We start from the raw sequence: 18463 nt of genomic DNA, 5'->3' as shown, positions 1-18463 counted from the left end.
GCACAGTATAGTATAGTACAGTGTATTATAGTACAGCACAGTATAGTATAGTACAGTGTATTATAGTACAGCACAATATAGTATAGTACAGTAGTAACATAGTACATAAGGCCGAAAAAAGACATTTGTCCATCCAGTTCGGCCTGTTATCCTGCAAGTTGATCCAGAGGAAGGCAAAAAACCCTGTGAGGTAGAAGCCAATTTTCTCCACTTTAGGGGAATAAAAAATTCCTTCCCGACTCCAATCATGCAATCAGAATAACTCCCTGGATCAACGACCCCTCTCTAGTAGCTATAGCCTGTAATATTATTACACTCCAGAAATACATCCAGGCCCCTCCTGAATTCCTTTATTGTACTCACCATCACCACCTCCTCAGGCAGAGAGTTCCAAAGTCTGACTGCTCTTACAGTATAGAGTCCATAGTCTCACTGCTCTTACAGTAAAGAGTCCATAGTCTCACTGCTCTTACAGTAAAGAGTCCATAGTCTCACTGCTCTTACAGTAAAGAGTCCATAGTCTCACTGCTCTTACAGTATAGAGTCCATAGTCTCACTGCTCTTACCGTAAAGAGTCCATAGTCTCACTGCTCTTACAGTATAGAGTCCATAGTCTCACTGCTCTTACAGTATAGAGTCCATAGTCTCACTGCTCTTACAGTAAAGAGTCCATAGTCTCACTGCTCTTACTGTAAATAGTCCATAGTCTCACTGCTCTTACAGTATAGAGTCCATAGTCTCACTGCTCTTACAGTAAAGAGTCCATAGTCTCACTGCTCTTACAGTATAGAGTCCATAGTCTCACTGCTCTTACAGTAAAGAGTCCATAGTCTCACTGCTCTTACAGTAAAGAGTCCATAGTCTCACTGCTCTTACAGTAAAGAGACCATAGTCTCACTGCTCTTACAGTATAGAGTCCATAGTCTCACTGTTCTTACAGTATAGAGTCCATAGTCTCACTGCTCTTACAGTAAAGAGTCCATAGTCTCACCGCTCTTACAGTATAGAGTCCATAGTCTCACTGCTCTTACAGTAAGGAGTCCATAGTCTTACTGCTCTTACAGTAAACAGTCCATAGTCTCACTGCTCTTACAGTATAGAGTCCATAGTCTCACTGCTCTTACAGTAAAGAGTCCATAGTCTCACTGCTCTTACTGTAAAGAGTCCATAGTCTCACTGCTCTTACAGTAAAGAGTCCATAGTCTCACTGCTCTTACAGTAAAGAGTCCATAGTCTCACTGCTCTTACAGTAAAGAGTCCATAGTCTCACTGCTCTTACAGTAAAGAGTCCATAGTCTCACTGCTCTTACAGTAAAGAGTCCATAGTCTCACTGCTCTTACAGTATAGAATCCATAGTCTCACTGCTCTTACAGTAAAGAGTCCATAGTCTCACTGATCTTACAGTAAAGAGTCCATAGTCTTACTGCTCTTACAGTAAAGAGTCCATAGTCTCACTGCTCTTACTGTAAAGAGTCCATAGTCTCACTGCTCTTACAGTACAGAGTCCATAGTCTCACTGCTCTTACAGTAAAGAGTCCATAGTCTCACTGCTCTTACAGTATAGAGTCCATAGTCTCACTGCTCTTACAGTAAAGAGTCCATAGTCTCACTGCTCTTACTGTAAAGAGTCCATAGTCTCACTGCTCTTACAGTAAAGAGTCCATAGTCTCACTGCTCTTACAGTATATAATCCATAGTCTCACTGCTCTTACAGTAAAGAGTCCATAGTCTCACTGCTCTTACAGTAAAGAGTCCATAGTCTCACTGCTCTTACAGTATAGAATCCATAGTCTCACTGCTCTTACAGTAAAGAGTCCATAGTCTCACTGCTCTTACAGTAAAGAGTCCATAGTCTCACTGCTCTTACCGTAAAGAGTCCATAGTCTCACTGCTCTTACAGTAAAGAGTCCATAGTCTCACTGCTCTTACAGTAAAGAGTCCATAGTCTCACTGCTCTTACAGTAAAGAGTCCATAGTCTCACTGCTCTTACCGTAAAGAGTCCATAGTCTCACTGCTCTTACCGTAAAGAGTCCATAGTCTCACTGCTCTTACAGTAAAGAGTCCATAGTCTCACTGCTCTTACAGTAAAGAGTCCATAGTCTCACTGCTCTTACCGTAAAGAGTCCATAGTCTCACTGCTCTTACAGTATAGAGTCCATAGTCTCACTGCTCTTACAGTATAGAGTCCATAGTCTCACTGCTCTTACCGTAAAGAGTCCATAGTCTCACTGCTCTTACAGTATAGAGTCCATAGTCTCACTGCTCTTACAGTAAAGAGTCCATAGTCTCACTGCTCTTACTGTAAATAGTCCATAGTCTCACTGCTCTTACAGTATAGAGTCCATAGTCTCACTGCTCTTACAGTAAAGAGTCCATAGTCTCACTGCTCTTACAGTATAGAGTCCATAGTCTCACTGCTCTTACAGTAAAGAGTCCATAGTCTCACTGCTCTTACAGTATAGAGTCCATAGTCTCACTGCTCTTACAGTAAAGAGTCCATAGTCTCACTGCTCTTACAGTATAGAGTCCATAGTCTCACTGCTCTTATAGTATAGAGTCCATAGTCTCACTGCTCTTACAGTAAAGAGTCCATAGTCTCACTGCTCTTACAGTAAAGAGTCCATAGTCTCACAGCTCTTACAGTAAAGAGTCCATAGTCTCACTGCTCTTACAGTAAAGAGTCCATAGTCTCACTGCTCTTACAGTAAAGAGTCCATAGTCTCACTGCTCTTACAGTAAAGAGTCCATAGTCTCACTGCTCTTACAGTAAAGAGTCCATAGTCTCACTGCTCTTACAGTAAAGAGTCCATAGTCTCACTGCTCTTACAGTATAGAGTCCATAGTCTCACTGCTCTTACAGTAGAATCCATAGTCTCACTGCTCTAACAGTAAAGAGTCCATAGTCTCACTGCTCTTACAGTAAAGAGTCCATAGTCTCACTGCTCTTACAGTACAGAGTCCATAGTCTCACTGCTCTTACAGTATAGAGTCCATAGTCTCACTGCTCTTACAGTAAAGAGTCCATAGTCTCACTGCTCTTACAGTAAAGAGTCCATAGTCTCACTGCTCTTACAGTAAAGAGTCCATAGTCTCACTGCTCTTACAGTACAGAGTCCATAGTCTCACTGCTCTTACAGTATAGAGTCCATAGTCTCACTGCTCTTACAGTAAAGAGTCCATAGTCTCACTGCTCTTACAGTAAAGAGTCCATAGTCTCACTGCTCTTACAGTAAAGAGTCCATAATCTCACTGCTCTTACAGTAAAGAATCCTTTTCTATGTTTGTGTACAAACCTTCTTTCCTCCAGACGCAGAGGATGTCCCCTCGTCACAGTCACAGTCCTGGGGATAAATAGATGATGGGAGAGATCTCTGTACTGACCCCTGATATATTTATACATATTAATTAGATCTCCCCTCAGTCGTCTTTTTTTCTAAAGTGAATAACCCTAATTTTGATAATCTTTGAGGGTACTGTAGTTGCCCCATTCCAGTTATTACTTTAGTTGCCCTCCTCTGAACCCTCTCCAGCTCTGCTATGTCTGCCTTGTTCACAGGAGCCCAGAACTGTACACAGTCCCCCATGTGTGGTCTGACTAGCGATTTGTAAAGTGGTAGGACTATGTTCATATCACGGGAATCTATGCCCCTTCTGATGCAACCCATTATCTTGTTGGCCTTGGCAGCAGCTGCCTGACACTGGTTTTTGCTGCTTAGTTTGCTGTTTATTAAAATTCCTAGATCCTTTTCCATGTCAGTGTTACCGAGTCTTTTACCATTTAGTATGTACGGGTGACTTGCATTATTCCTTCCCATGTGCATAACTTTACATTTGTCAGTGTTAAACCTCATCTGCCACTTATCTGCCCAAGCCTCCAATCTATCCACATCCCTCTGTAGTAGTATACTGTCCTCTGTAGTATATATACAGTATACTGTCCTCTGTAGTATATATACAGTATACTGTCCTCTGTAGTATATATATACAGTATACTGTCCTCTGTAGTATATATACAGTATACTGTCCTCTGTAGTATATATACAGTATACTGTCCTCTGTAGTATATATACAGTATACTGTCCTCTGTAGTATATATACAGTATACTGTCCTCTGTAGTATATATATACAGTATACTGTCCTCTGTAGTATATATATACAGTATACTGTCCTCTGTAGTATATATACAGTATACTGTCCTCTGTAGTATATATACAGTATACTGTCCTCTGTAGTATATATATATATACAGTATACTGTCCTCATCAGTGTAAATTACTTTACACAGTTTAATGTCATCTGCGAAAATTGATATTTTACTGTGCAAGCCTTCTACAAGATCATTAATAAATATATTGAAGAGAATAGGGCCCAGTACTGACCCCTGAGGTACCCCACTAGTGACAGTGACCCCTCCAGTACTGACCCCTGAGGTACCCCACTAGTGACAGTGACCCCTCCAGTACTGACCCCTGAGGTACCCCACTAGTGACCCCTCCAGTACTGACCCCTGAGGTACCCCACTAGTGACAGTGACCCCTCCAGTACTGACCCCTGAGGTACCCCACTAGTGACAGTGACCCCCTCCAGTACTGACCCCTGAGGTACCCCACTAGTGACTGTGACCCAATCTGAGTGTGCACCGTTAATACCCACCCTCTGTTTTCTATCCCTCAGCCAGTTACTTACCCACATACAGACGTTTTCTCCCAGTCCGAGCATTCTCATTTTATATACTAACCTTTTATGTGGTACAGTGTCAAATGCTTTGGAGAAGTCCAGATACACGACATCCATTGATTCGCCGCTGTCAAGTCTAGAACTTACCTCCTCATAGAAACTGATTAAATTAGTTTGATATGACCGATCCCTCATAAAGCCATGCTGATATGGCGGTATTTGCTTATTTCCGTTGAGATGCTCTAACATAGCATCTCTCAGAAAACCTTCAAACAGTTTACCCACAACAGATGTTAGACTTACCGGCCTATAGTTTCCAGGCTCTGTTTTTGGACCCTTTTTGAATATTGGCACCACATTTGCCATGCGCCAATCCTGTGGGACATTCCCTGTCAGTATAGAGTCCGCAAATATCAGAAATAAGGGTCTGGCTATGACATTACTTAATTCCCTTAGGATACGGGGGTGTATGCCATCCGGTCCTGGCGATTTGTCTATTTTAATCTTTTTAAGTCGCTGCTGTACTTCTTCCTGGGTCAGACAGGGCACTTTTAATGGGGAATTTATTTCAACATTCAGCATTTCATCTGACAGTTTATTTTCCTCAGTGAATACATTGGAGAACAAAATATTTAACAGCTTTGCTTTCTCCTCGTCGCTCTCTGCGACTCCCCCCTCATTACTCTTTAAAGGGCCGACACCTTCAGATTTATATAAATATAAGGAAATGTCGCACTAAAATAAGGTGGAGATCCAACAGAGGTGCTCCCACTGACAGACAACACCCAGTCTGAAAAAGTGAAACAAGTATAAAATGGAATACGAGCGAGCACTCACTCTATGGCATGAAATAATTTATTATATATCTAATATAAATTCATACAATGAATAAAATCAACTGACATATACACTCAAAATATTAAAATTCCTAGGAAATTGGTCTGGTGTGACCATAGACAATGAATTACAACCACAATAGTGTCTAAATAATATCACTTGTAGCAATGAACAGCAGCAACTGTTAAACAGTAATAATGTGGCAATAAATTAGCAGCTTTTACACAAAGGATTATGGCAATATGGAGGAGCTATAATAGCGACAAATAGCGCAAGTACGCAATCGATATCCAAGGATGGCATGTGATGAGGACCACAAAAATTAGTGGAGGTGAAAAAGTGTTCAGTGATTTATGTCCAAACAAATAGTGGTGAGAGCAAAAATAAAAATAAAAATGAAGATAAATCCCTTTTGTGTCTGTGAAAAAATAAACGAAGTGAAAATAAAATCACAATATCAAGGTGAATTATGTTGTGGTCCAATACACATCAATATGTGCTTAAACCTTCTGTAGTTAGCAGTAGTTGTCACAGACACTGTCCCAGTTAATGTCTTTTCATACGGACCATATAATAAGAAACTCTGTGGACTTGTAATTTTTGAACAAGGCTATAATCAGCCGTCTGAAGCAAGCGGTTCACTCAGATGTGAGTGCGGCTAATGTTATTAGGAGAGGAGAAAACCCTTACCTCCTTCCACATATGATTCCGAAATCCTATTCCTAGCTGTGTGCAGCCGATGAAGAGAGGACGCCAATACTTCCTCGCTATTCGTGCTGATCGACAGTCCAGTCTCGTGATAGCAAGCGCGGGACTCCCGTCCGGTAAGCTAAATCACTGCGCTTAGTTCGTCGATTTATTTGCTGGAACAGCTTGGATTCGGTTCATAGAAACAAAGTCTAGCATGGCCATGCACAGATTAGTTGTTGCGGAGGTTTCACCAGAGTGTCCGATATCCCAGACGCGTTTCGGGATGATTCCACATCCCTTCCTCAGTGGTCATATCCGGCACTCCCAACCTCCTGTTCCTTAAATGCTCCCAAAGTCATCCACAAACCATGGTTAGATAATCCGGGATTCCAAATTCTCAAATTAACTACCTCTTGCGGTTTATGTGCGGTTTTATAGCGTTTTTTTTCCTTATGGATGCGTTTCTAATGCGTTTTTCCTCTTTTTAAACTTTATGCCTTACGATTTCATAATATATAAAATATGAGCCATATCTGATATTTGTAGATACTTAAAAATATGAAAAATATGAAAATATATATAAACATGTTTATTACAAGGGTTAAAAACATAAATAGTATATTCAATATAATTGTATGAATCACATGATAAACCTAAAATTAATAAAATGTAGGGTTGAGTATAAAACATCACAAATAGAATGTAAAATAAAATCTACATGCAAAATGGAATTGGTCGGAATAGGTCAGGTTCCCAAACCAGAGAGCGGGTCCCAGTGCCGATAAACGGCCAAACATGGGATCCGCCATCGGGAATGGGACTCCGACCTCATAAAAATCCAAACAGCTCCATATCAGAATTCAATCCAAATGGTAATATGGATCCAAATTCATAGATCTGTCTAGATTCTGCTCTAGACATTCTTTGGATAAAATCACCTCCCCTCCAATGTTGCTCTATCTTCTCTAGTCCCATAAATTTTGATCCTTCTGGATTACAGTTGTGTGTTTCTTTGTAGTGTTTCGATAGTGCATGTTTATCATAACCTTTTTTAATATTCGCAATATGTTCATTAATCCTTATTTTCATAACCCGTTTTGTCCGACCTATGTACTGACGGTTGCATGGACATTGAATTAGATATATTACCCCCAATGTATTACAGGAAATACAATCTTCAGTATTTTACTTTCTTCACCCGTTTTATCAATTGAGGCAGGGTGTCCTCAATCAGAGCTTGTTAGCACCGTACCACCCACAATCAGCGGTGAGCCACTCCATTATATTCAAGTATAAAATGGAAGTGGGGCACTCTCTTAAGTAAAGGGATCTTTATTATACAGTGGTAATATATAAATATAATGACATTTATTACAGCAGCAGATAAAAACAAAGTAAAAGCAAAGTATCAGTCCTATAATAATATTATATCTGCTATGACATGAATACAGATTCTGCGCTGACATAAGGCCAGATTCTCTGTTACGGGACCTCTCTCCTCTGTCTGGGTGCCGGGGCCTAAATGTGTGACAGTGGCCTGTTCCAGTGGTGGGTGACGTGAAGCCTGATTCTCTGCTATGACATGAAGACAGATTCTGCGCTGACATAAGGCCAGATTCTCTGTTACAGGACCTCTCTCCTCTGCCTGGGTGCCTGGGCCTAAATGTGTGACAGTGGCCTGTTCCAGTGGTGGGTGACGTGAAGCCTGATTCTCTGCTATGACATGAAGACTGATTCTGCGCTGACATAAGGCCAGATTCTCTGTTACGGGACCTCTGTCCTCTGCCTGGGTGCCTGGGCCTAAATGTGTGACAGTGGCCTGTTCCAGTGGTGGGTGACGTGAAGCCTGATTCTCTGCTATGACATGAAGACTGATTCTGTGCTGACATGAAGCCAGATTCTCTGTTACGGGACCTCTCTCCTCTGCCTGGGTGCCGGGGCCTAAATATGTGACAGTGGCCTGTTCCAGTGGTGGGTGACGTGAAGCCTGATTCTCTGCTATGACATGAATACAGATTCTGCGCTGACATGAAGCCAGATTCTCTGTTACGGGACCTCTCTCCTCTGCCTGGGTGCCTGGGCCTAAATGTGTGACAGTGGCCTGTTCCAGTGGTGGGTGACGTGAAGCCTGATTCTCTGCTATGACATGAATGCAGATTCTGCGCTGACATAAGGCCAGATTCTCTGTTACGGGACCGCTCTCCTCTGTCTGGGTGCCGGGGCCTAAATGTGTGACAGTGGCCTGTTCCAGTGGTGGGTGACGTGATGCCTGATTCTCTGCTATGACATGAAGACAGATTCTGCGCTGACATAAGGCCAGATTCTCTGTTACGGGACCTCTCTCCTTTGTCTGGGTGCCTGGGCCTAAATGTGTGACAGTGGCCTGTTTCAGTGGTGGGTGACGTGAAGCCTGATTCTCTGCTATGACATGAAGACAGATTCTGCGCTGACATAAGGCCAGATTCTCTGTTACGGGACCGCTCTCCTCTGCCAGGGTGCCTGGGCCTAAATATGTGACAGTGGCCTGTTCCAGTGGTGGGTGACGTGAAGCCTGATTCTCTGCTATGACATGAATACAGATTCTGCGCTGACATAAGGCCAGATTCTCTGTTACGGGACCGCTCTCCTCTGTCTGGGTGCCGGGGCCTAAATGTGTGACAGTGGCCTGTTCCAGTGGTGGGTGACGTGAAGCTTGATTCTCTGCTATGACATGAATACAGATTCTGCGCTGACATAAGGCCAGATTCTCTGTTACGGGACCTCTCTCCTCTGTCTGGGTGCCGGGGCCTAAATGTGTGACAGTGGCCTGTTCCAGTGGTGGGTGACGTGAAGCCTGATTCTCTGCTATGACATGAAGACAGATTCTGCGCTGACATAAGGCCAGATTCTCTGTTACGGGACCTCTCTCCTCTGCCTGGGTGCCTGGGCCTAAATGTGTGACAGTGGCCTGTTCCAGTGGTGGGTGACGTGAAGCCTGATTCTCTGCTATGACATGAATACAGATTCTGCGCTGACATATGGCCAGATTCTCTGTTACGGGACCTCTCTCCTCTGCCTGGGTGCCTGGGCCTAAATGTGTGACAGTGGCCTGTTCCAGTGGTGGGTGACGTGATGCCTGATTCTCTGCTATGACATGAATACAGATTCTGCGCTGACATAAGGCCAGATTCTCTGTTACGGGACCTCTCTCCTCTGCCTGGGTGCCTGGGCCTAAATGTGTGACAGTGGCCTGTTCCAGTGGTGGGTGACGTGATGCCTGATTCTCTGCTATGACATGAAGACAGATTCTGCGCTGACATAAGGCCAGATTCTCTGTTACGGGACCGCTCTCCTCTGTCTGGGTGCCTGGGCCTAAATGTGTGACAGTGGCCTGTTCCAGTGGTGGGTGACGTGAAGCCTGATTCTCTGCTATGACATGAATACAGATTCTGCGCTGACATATGGCCAGATTCTCTGTTACGGGACCTCTCTCCTCTGCCTGGGTGCCTGGGCCTAAATGTGTGACAGTGGCCTGTTCCAGTGGTGGGTGACGTGATGCCTGATTCTCTGCTATGACATGAAGACAGATTCTGCGCTGACATAAGGCCAGATTCTCTGTTACGGGACCGCTCTCCTCTGTCTGGGTGCCTGGGCCTAAATATGTGACAGTGGCCTGTTCCAGTGGTGGGTGACGTGAAGCCTGATTCTCTGCTATGACATGTATACAGATTCTGCGCTGACATAAGGCCAGATTCTCTGTTACGGGACCTCTCTCCTCTGTCTGGGTGCCTGGGCCTAAATGTGTGACAGTGGCCTGTTCCAGTGGTGGGTGACGTGAAGCCTGATTCTCTGCTATGACATGAATACAGATTCTGCGCTGACATAAGGCCAGATTCTCTGTTACGGGACCTCTCTCCTTTGCCTGGGTGCCTGGGCCTAAATATGTGACAGTGGCCTGTTCCAGTGGTGGGTGACGTGAAGCCTGATTCTCTGCTATGACATGAAGACTGATTCTCTGCTGACATGAAGCCAGATTCTCTGCTATGGGACCGCTCTCCTCTGTCTGGGTGCCGGGGCCTAAATATGTGACAGTTGCCTGTTCTAGTGGTGGGTGACGTGAAGCCTGATTCTCTGCTATGACATGAAGACAGATTCTCTGCTGACATGAAGCCAGATTCTCTGCTATGACATGAAGACTGATTCTCTGCTGACATGAAGCCAGATTCTTTGCTATGACATGAAGAGACTGATTCTCTGCTGACGTGAAGCCAGATTCTCTGCTATGGGACCTCTGTCCAATTGATATTGGTTCATTTTAATTTTTTTAATTTTAATTTTAATTAATTTCCCTATCCACATTTGTTTGCAGGGGATTTACCTACATGTTGCTGCCTTTTGCAGCCCTCTAGCCCTTTCCTGGGCTATTTTACAGCCTTTTTAGTGCCCAAAAGTTCGGGTCCCCATTGACTTCAATGGGGTTCGGGTTCGGGGCGAAGTTCGGATCGGGTTCGGATCCCGAACCCGAACATTTCCGGGAAGTTCGGCCGAACTTCTCAAACCCGAACATCCAGGTGTTCGCTTAACTCTATTCCTAAATCTAACCAGTCTAAGCAGGAAAGATCAAGTTCTTCAAATTTGGCTTTATCTGGAGAAGTGAGAAAACACAGGGTTGTCTCCAATTTACGGAATTGTAAAAATCTTTTATTAAAATTCACCATCGCAGCTGCTAGGATGCTAGAAAATTCCTTGTAGATTTCCTGGTGGCTGGTAGGATTGTCTGCAAATGCTGTAGCATTTTCTAAATGCTTTTTTAGATTTGGAAAATATTTTAGCTGCCCACTTTCAAGGTCTCTTTCAAAAACCTGTAGTTTTCTCTCAAATGTTTTGATATCGCAAAACCTCCTTTCTGCTGTTTTCCCTCCACCTTGCAGTTGTTTGTTCAGTACATTGAAGTGCAGTGTAAAATCAGTAAAACACATGAGGTTGGTAAGCCAGGCCATATCAGTGAGCTGTGGAGATTCCTGCTCTTTTTCATCCATGAAGAGCCTAATTTCATCCAAACAGGCTACAAATCTCTCCAGGACTCGTCCTCTGCTCAGCCACCGTACATTATTGTACATAAGTAAACAATTATACTGGGCCTGAACCTCCTCAAGAAGTGCTTGAAACTGTCGAGAATTCTCAGCGCGAGCCATGATGTAATTCACCATTTTTGTGACATCTTGGAGGACATCGTCAAGTTTTTTGCTGCTTTCCCCGGCACAAAGAGCTTCTTGGTGTATAATGCAATGGAACTGAATGACTTCATGTTTCGTTTCTTTAACAAAGAACTGTATGAAACCAGATGTTGCCCCCACCATAGAAGGCGCCCCATCACTAGTAATTGAAACCACTTTTTCTGGTCTTATGTCTTGTGACAAAGAAACCTCCATCACAGCATTGTAGATATCTATCCCTTGTGTTCTTTTAGGCAAAGACACTAGTTTCACCAGCTCTTCTCTCATGATGTCACCAGCAGCATAGCCTTGCATGATTATTTCTATCTGTGACCCTTTCGTCCAAGCACATGGAGTAGCAGGCTGCCTTTTGTAAGTCAGTGGTGAGCTGCTGACTAACATCGCTGGCCATGCGCTGGACTCGGTCTTTAACAGCATTTCTGCTAAGTGGCATCTCAGAGATGCGCTGAATAATTTTATCCTTGTTTGGGAAATCATGGAAAAGGGAATTCCCTTACGTCCTACCAGCAGCACAGATGGGGTTAACTGCCCCTGTGGACTGGTAGGACTGGCAGAATTTTTAATGAGCCCAAGAACCAATAAGCGATCTTCAGCTCCCTGAAAGGGAGGAGATCGCCCCCCAGCCCACCGTGTTTTTTTCTGTCCTTTGGACAGGTGGACTGGCGTGAGGCTTCCCCTTTCGGGGAGCTGTAGTGTGTTTGAAGGGGGCTCTCTTGTTTTTTCTAAGAGATCGCCCCTTTTGCCTTTTTGCCTTTGCTTTCTAGGCTTATTGCGGCGCTACATTTTACAGTTGTACCTCGGGGGGGTGGCCCCCCTCCCCTCTTCCTCCGACGCTGGTTTTCGGAGGCGCAGCTGTGCCCCGTTTGCTCTCGCCGCGCTAGTGTCGGCGCCTTGGGCGCCGCCATCTTCTGGAAGTGACGCTCAGGTGCACAACGTCACTTCCGGTTTCTCGTATCTCCGACGGCGCGGTGGGTTTTTTCTTCTCACCGCACGGTCTTTTTCCTCCAAGGGACATCCTGCACTGTCAGAGTTCTTAAGGGAGATGTGTATGTGTAAAGCTGAGCCTATAATAAGGCTCCATTAGATCTCTGGGCTTAGTTCTGTGGAGGTACCGCCCAGGGGCGGAGCTTCCCCTTTTTAAACGCCCAGAGCCTGACATTCAGTCTCTGGTTGCGTTGCTTTGACAAGCTAGCTCCAGAGTTCCCTGTGCTTGGCATATATTTCATTGCTATTGGGTATTTTCTTCAGGCTCTATTTTCTTCAAGTGCTGGTGGGCGTCCATATGGTCTCTTTCCACCTCGCTGTGTGTTTGTTAGGAGTTATGACCTGTCTTTTTTCTGTTACAGTGATGGCTTCCCCTAGGGATTCGGATCAACAGCGGAAGTCCGGGGCCAAAAGAAAGCACTTGGCCTGTTACGACTGTAACACACCCTTGGACGACAACTGCCCTTATTCAAGGTGTGAAAGTTGTCGCACACAGGCATCCACGGAACCCACGATGCAGGAGATGTTCCAGTGGACCAAGACCTATGTGGACGATTCCATACAGGGAGTAGTGCACCTACTTAATGAGAGGCTACCAGGATCCTCCCAGACTCCTATGGAAGTGGCTGCACCAGTCGAGAGACCCACCCCCTGTTCGGTGGGGTCATCTTCTGAGGAAGAAGAACTAACTTCTTGTTTTTTTCCACCAGAGAAAACACAGAAGTTGCTGAAGTCCATCAGGTCGGGGGACCATGATGTTGACATGGGGGAGTCCTCCGATCCCGCCGGCCGGACACAGCGTGTCTTTAGGGCGGATGAGACGCTTCTTTCTGTGATGCGCACAGAGTGGAGAAAGCCTGAAAAAGGTCCAGTCCTCACCAGGAAGTTCAAGCTTATGTACCCGATGGCTAAACCCTTGGTGGAATCGTGGGGTTCCATTCCCAAGGTGGACATGGCGATAGCCAAGTTGTCCAGGCGCACTCTGGTCCCTGCAGACGATGGGTCTAGTCTGCAGGACCCTCTAGATCGGAAGGCAGAGTGCACCCTAAGAAGGGGTTACGCGGCGGCCGCTGCCTCCGCATCGACATCTATTGCGGCCACTGAAGTAGCCTCCTTACTACGCTCCAGGCTGAATCAAATTCAGAAAGACGTTGACCAGAGCGTCTCCCGGGATGACATCTTGACCGCCTTCAAGTCAGTCAATCTGGCTATGGATTTTCTGTGTGATTCCACCCAGATGCAGTTAAAACTGGCAGCCAAAACAATGGCTCTGGTCTCAGCCGCTCGTAGACCTATATGGCTGAAGCCTTGGAATGCAGACAACGCGTCCAAGTTTAATTTATGTGGGCTCCCCTTCGAGCCGGATAGGCTGTTCGGATCCGAGTTGGATAAAATTATGGAGGGACTCTCCGACAAGAAAGAAAGAAAGAGTCTCCCCCAGCAGCCCTTTCGGGGACGCACCAGACAGGATCAAAAAGGCGGAGGCCGTTCAGGGCAGCAGGCTAGGCGTAGAGATTGGGGGGGGCCGTCTCGTAGATCCTCGAGACGCCCCCGCAAACCCACCAGGGAGGCGAAACACTCCTGACTATGGGCCTCCCCGAGGCTCTTGGTTAAACCCTGCTGCCCCTGCCGTATTTCCTCTAGATTTTCCCGTATCCCTCCCCAGATTCCCGTGGGGGGCCATCTCTCCCACTTCAAACACATTTGGGCCCAGCAGATTGCAGACCCCTGGGTTCAGGGTATAGTTTCTGCCGGTTACCGGGTAGATCTCATCTCTCCCCCCCCCCCAGAGAGATTCATCGCCACGTGAAACTTCGGGTCTGCCAAACAGAAGATCCTAGAGTCTTACATTCAGGACTATATCTCCAAGGGAGCTCTGGAGGAGGTGCCGGCAGGGGAGAGAGGCCTAGGGATTTATTCTCCAGTATTCCTGGTTCCCAAGAAGACGGGAGATCTCCAGATGATCATCGACTTGAGATTTCTCAATCGATTTGTAAGAAAAACCAGGTTTCGGATGGAAAACATAAGGTCAGTCAGCCACATCCTCAACCCGGGGGACCTCATGGCTACTCTGGACCTCGGGGATGCTTACCTCCACATCCCGATCCATTCCGCCTCCCGGAAGTTCCTCAGGATCGCGGTCCAGATTTCAGGGGTTCGCAGGCATTTTCAGTTCACCGCTCTTCCCTTCGGAATCTCTTCTGCCCCTCTTATCTTCACCAAGGTGGTGGTGTCGGTGGTGGCAGCTTTGAGACTTCAAGGACTGACTATTATTCCTTATCTGGACGATTGGCTTTTCATAGCCTCTTCAGTTCCGATCCTTACCCACCATCTTCAGATCGCAATCTCCTTTCTCCTCCGCCTGGGCTGGATTATCAACTGGCAGAAGTCGAATGTGAGCCCATCGACTTCAATCCATTATTTAGGATTCGTGGTCGACTCTGTGGAGATGTCCCTCCAGTTGACTCTAGAAAGGAGAGAGCGGATTCAGGACCTGACAAGGGTCCTTTACGTCCCTCGTCGAGTCTCCATCCGGTCTCTCATGAAGATGCTGGGGCGGAGAGAAGACTTCTCCCCTTAGAGTTGATCTGTAAGGCGGCCTCCTGGAGCTCTGAGTCAACCTTCATCTCCCATTATAGGATAGATGCTAGGGTGGCAGAGTTTTCGGTTTTTGGGCAGACAGTTCTTAGTTCTGCCAGGCATGAGGACCCTCCCTAGGGGATTCTTCTTGCTATCTCCCCATCTGTGCTGCTGGTAGGACGTAAGGGAATCGTTAATTTCTAACGATAATTTGTTTTCCCTTAGTCCTAACAGCAGCACACAAATTTCCCACCCTAGGTACATTATGCTTGTTAAAGACACGGTGGGCTGGGGGGCGATCTCCTCCCTTTCAGGGAGCTGAAGATCGCTTATTGGTTCTTGGGCTCATTAAAAATTCCGTCGGTCCTACCAGTCCACAGGGGGCAGTTAACCCCATCTGTGCTGCTGTTAGGACTAAGGGAAAACAAATTATCGTTAGAAATTAACGATCACTCCCAGACAGCATGGCCATTTTTATAATATCTCCATCAGAGAGGGGCTTACCATGTTTTGCTAGGCAACTATAAGGAAAAAAACAGAACATGTAAAAAACAAATAAAAGCGGCCAAACTAGAGACCGAGAGATTAATTGCCAAAGAGAGTAAAACTAACCCTAAAATGTTCTTCAATTATATAAATGTTAAAAAGTATAAATCTGAAGGTGTCGGCCCTTTAAAGAGTAATGAGGGGGGAGTCGCAGAGAGCGACGAGGAGAAAGCAAAGCTGTTAAATATTTTGTTCTCCAATGTATTCACTGAGGAAAATAAACTGTCAGATGAAATGCAGAATGTTGAAATAAATTCGCCATTAAAAGTGTCCTGTCTGACCCAGGAAGAAGTACAACAGCGACTTAAAAATATCAAAATAGACAAATCGCCAGGACCGGATGGCATACACCCCCGTATCCTAAGGGAATTAAGTAATGTCCTAGCCAGACCCTTATTTCTGATATTTGCGGACTCTGTACTGACAGGGAATGTCCCACAGGATTGGCGCATGGCAAATGTGGTGCCAAAATTCAAAAAGGGTCCAAAAACAGAGCCCGGAAACTATAGGCCGGTAAGTTTAACATCTGTTGTGGGTAAACTGTTTGAAGGTTTTCTGAGAGATGCTATATTAGAGCATCTCAACGGAAATAAGCAAATAACGCCATATCAGCATGGCTTCACGAGGGATCGGTCATGTCAAACTAATTTAATCAGTTTCTATGAGGAGGTAAGTTCTAGACTTGACAGCGGCGAATCAATGGATGTCGTATATCTGGACTTCTCCAAAGCATCTGACGCTGTACCACATAAAAGGTTAGTATATAAAATGAGAATGCTCGGACTGGGAGAAAACGTCTGTATGTGGGTAAGTAACTGGCTGAGTGATAGAAAACAGAGGGTGGTTATTAATGGTACATACTCAGATTGGGTCACTGTCACTAGTGGAGTACCTCAGGGGTCAGTACTGGAGGGGTCACTGTCACTAGTGGGGTACCTCAGGGGTCAGTACTGGAGGGGTCACTGTCACTAGTGGGGTACCTCAGGGGTCAGTACTGGAGGGGTCACTGTCACTAGTGGGGTACCTCAGGGATCAGTACTGGAGGGGTCACTGTCACTAGTGGGGTACCTCAGGGGTCAGTATTGGGCCCTATTCTCTTCAATATATTTATTAATGATCTTGTAGAAGGCTTGCATAGTAAAATATAAATTTTCGCAGATGACACTAAACTGTGTAAAGTAATTAACACTGAAGAGGACAGTATACTGTATATATACTACAGAGGACAGTATACTGTATATATACTACAGAGGACAGTATACTGTATATATATACTACAGAGGACAGTATACTGTATATACACTACAGAGGACAGTATACTGTATATATATACTACAGAGGACAGTATACTGTATATATACTACAGAGGACAGTATACTGTATATATACTACAGAGGACAGTATACTGTATATATACTACAGAGGACAGTATACTGTATATATACTACAGAGGACAGTATACTATATATATACTACAGAGGACAGAATACTGTATATATATACTACAGAGGACAGTATACTGTATATATACTACAGAGGACAGTATACTGTATATATACTACAGAGGACAGTATACTGTATATATACTACAGAGGACAGAATACTGTATATATACTACAGAGGACAGTATACTGTATATATACTACAGAGGACAGTATACTGTATATATACTACAGAGGAAAGTATACTGTATATATACTACAGAGGACAGTATACTACCACAGAGGGATCTGGATAGATTGGAGTCTTGGGCAGATAAGTGGCAGATGAGGTTTAACACTGACAAATGTAAAGTTATGCACATGGGAAGAAATAATGCAAGTCACCCGTACATACTAAATGGTAAAACACTGGGTAACACTGACATGGAAAAGGATCTAGGAATTTTAATAAACAGCAAACTAAGCTGCAAAAACCGGTGTCAGGCAGCTGCTGCCAAGGCCAATAGGATAATGGGTTGTCAAAAGGGGCATAGATGCCCGTGATAAGAACATATTCCTACTACTTTACACATCACTGGTCAGACCACACATGGAGGACTGTGTACAGTTCTGGGCTCCAGTGAACAAGGCAGACATAGCAGAGCTGGAGAGGGTCCAGAGGAGGGCAACTAAAGTAATAACTGGAATGGGGCAACTACAGTACCCTGAAAGATTATCAAAATTAGGGTTATTCACTTTAGAAAAAAGACGACTGAGGGGAGATCTAATCACTATGTATAAATATATCAGGGGTCAGTACAGAGATCTATCCCATCAGCTATTTATCCCCAGGACTGTGACTGTGACGAGGGGACATCCTCTGCGTTTGGAGGAAAGAAGGTTTGTACACAAACATAGAAGAGGATTCTTTACTGTAGGAGCAGTGAGACTATGGACTCTTTACTGTAAGAGCAGTGAGACTATGGACTCTTTACTGTAAGAGCAGTGAGACTATGGACTCTTTACTGTAAGAGCAGTGAGACTATGGACTCTTTACTGTAAGAGCACTGAGACTATGGACTCTTTACTGTAAGAGCAGTGAGACTATGGACTCTTTACTGTAAGAGCAGTGAGACTATGGACTCTTTACTGTAAGAGCAGTGAGACTATGGACTCTTTACTGTAAGAGCAGTGAGACTATGGACTCTTTACTGTAAGAGCAGTGAGACTATGGACTCTATACTGTAAGAGCAGTGAGACTATGGACTCTTTACTGTAAGAGCAGTGAGACTATAGACTCTATACTGTAAGAGCAGTGAGACTATGGACTCTTTACTGTAAGAGCAGTGAGACTATGGACTCTTTACTGTAAGAGCAGTGAGACTGTGGACTCTTTACTGTAAGAGCAGTGAGACTATGGACTCTATACTGTAAGAGCAGTGAGACTATGGACTCTTTACTGTAAGAGCAGTGAGACTATGGACTCTATACTGTAAGATCAGTGAGACT

This window comes from Bufo bufo (assembly GCF_905171765.1).
Source record: "Bufo bufo chromosome 1 unlocalized genomic scaffold, aBufBuf1.1 SUPER_1_unloc_1, whole genome shotgun sequence".
NCBI lineage: Eukaryota > Metazoa > Chordata > Amphibia > Anura > Bufonidae > Bufo > Bufo bufo.
This window is presented reverse-complemented; position numbering follows the sequence as displayed.